Source organism: Antedon mediterranea, chromosome 8 (genome assembly GCF_964355755.1).
Source record: "Antedon mediterranea chromosome 8, ecAntMedi1.1, whole genome shotgun sequence".
NCBI classification, from domain to species: domain Eukaryota; kingdom Metazoa; phylum Echinodermata; class Crinoidea; order Comatulida; family Antedonidae; genus Antedon; species Antedon mediterranea.
The window spans coordinates 18,076,880-18,078,734 of NC_092677.1; the positions used below are offsets into that span (position 1 = coordinate 18,076,880).

Below are 1,855 nucleotides of genomic sequence, written 5' to 3' on the forward strand. Positions count from 1 at the left end.
ATGTTTTCACGGTGCGCAATAAAAAATTACGCGGTCTACGCACGATTTAACGAAATCACGTTTGTAATCATATCTTAACAACCATGAATCACAATTAAATAAAATTTGGTACTCATAAATTCCAGGACATAAATCATCATATGGCAATACAATTACGTGCGTAGCGCATGTAACGCATGCGTAAGCGCTTAAAATTTTCAAAATTTATTTTCGATGAAATAAGAGTACGTTTCAGGCAATTTTAAGCGTTTACAAAATTGCCATGAGTGCGCAGATTTTTGCGCGCGCACTGCACTCTTTTTGCCCGATTTCTGTTTTCTTGACTTACTTTTCAACTCGAAATTACGTTATACGAGCACGTCAAAAGTGACAGGCTACGCACGTGTAAATTAAAAAAATATAAATGTTTTTAAACATTTCAACATTTTTAAACATGTTCAGTAATTTCGGTCAGTATAGTTCACTATGTCGGTCGGTCCGTCTGTCTGTCGGTCTGTCTGTCTGTCGGTCTGTTTGTCTGTCGGTCTGGTATCACTATGCATTGTAGCACGTGACTTAATGGCTGTTGGCCTTGTTTTTACCAAGTTTACTTCATTTTATGTGTATGGTTTGTTTCCTTTTCAGTGTATGTATCTTGTATTTTGCTGACAAACGATTTTGACAAAATACATGAATAAATGAATGAAAGGTTTATATTACATTTGATCAAATAATAGCGGCTACATTAGAGTTGGCTGTTCTTTTGCTATTGCATATCAAAGGGTAAATCAAATGTAAAAGTACTATCATATATAGAGCTTAAATAACTCCGTGCCACATTTAGCATTTAGTATTGTTCAAACATGAACTTAATGCTAACTAGTTACCTTGGCCAAACACTCCCTCACCACCTTTATGTAAATTAGCGTCAAAACACGTTACATTTACAGTACATTGTCAGAACAAAATTATTTTTCAATATCAACATTTCACATCAAAATGACTGTATTTAACTCATCAAATTGTAAGTTCAACAAAGGGCAGTGCGTAAGTGCTTATATAACTTTTTAGTGGTTAAATTACGGTGAGACAATGCCTTTTTATAATGATTACAACAAATTGTTGGCCTTCATTTGTAGAATTAGGTATTTTGAAATGTGTTCCAATGATGTTAACATCAGTCTAGGCATATGAGGCCTATCACGATATATAGTTAAGTTCGGAAATAATATAATAAAGGAATGTAACATTGATCAAGGTGTTAAACAAGTTTGCACACTGTTTCCTATACTATTGTGTATGTTTATTAATGATGATTTTAAAAATGAATGATGAATGTGTCCACATTAATAATACTTTGGGGCTCTTTTCTGGAAATGAACAACAAACTAATAAAAAAAAATCTTTGGGAAAAAAAGTGAGCAAATATAAAGATATTGCTTATGAAAAAGACAAAATTAGCACTTCTAGCAGATTTAACCACAAAATACTGAATTTCACGCATTGATCTTTAACTACTTCTTTCCTTTATAATTGTGGGTTATTTTTCAACAAACAAATTATATAGTCGCTATCAAATCGGGTTTGAACTATACCATGAAAGCCTCAGTGGTCTAATGGTTAGGACATCTGCATATCAAGCAGAAGGTCCGGGTTCGAATCTCGGTTGGGGCAACTTGTTCTCATTCTCACAGATTTCCTCATCGTTATAAATTAATCTACATATAAATTTACGTAAGGGCAAAATTCGGTAAATCGCGCCTTACTTCTAGAATTTGTACTCGATGGTATATAAAGTTGGTTCGTACTTTCGGTACTGATTTTAACCACCTGATGTAACCCTGTTTACTAATTAAATTAAGTTGTGTCCATCTTG

At 33.6% G+C, this 1,855-nt stretch overlaps 1 non-coding gene across 1 annotated transcript; it reads left to right on the forward strand.

The window, feature by feature from the left end:
- The first annotated feature begins 1,581 nt into the window (after positions 1-1,581).
- Positions 1,582-1,653, forward strand: Trnad-auc (transfer RNA aspartic acid (anticodon AUC)). The gene has a single exon. It is a non-coding gene; the product is annotated as a tRNA-Asp (tRNA).
- Positions 1,654-1,855: the final 202 nt, after the last annotated feature.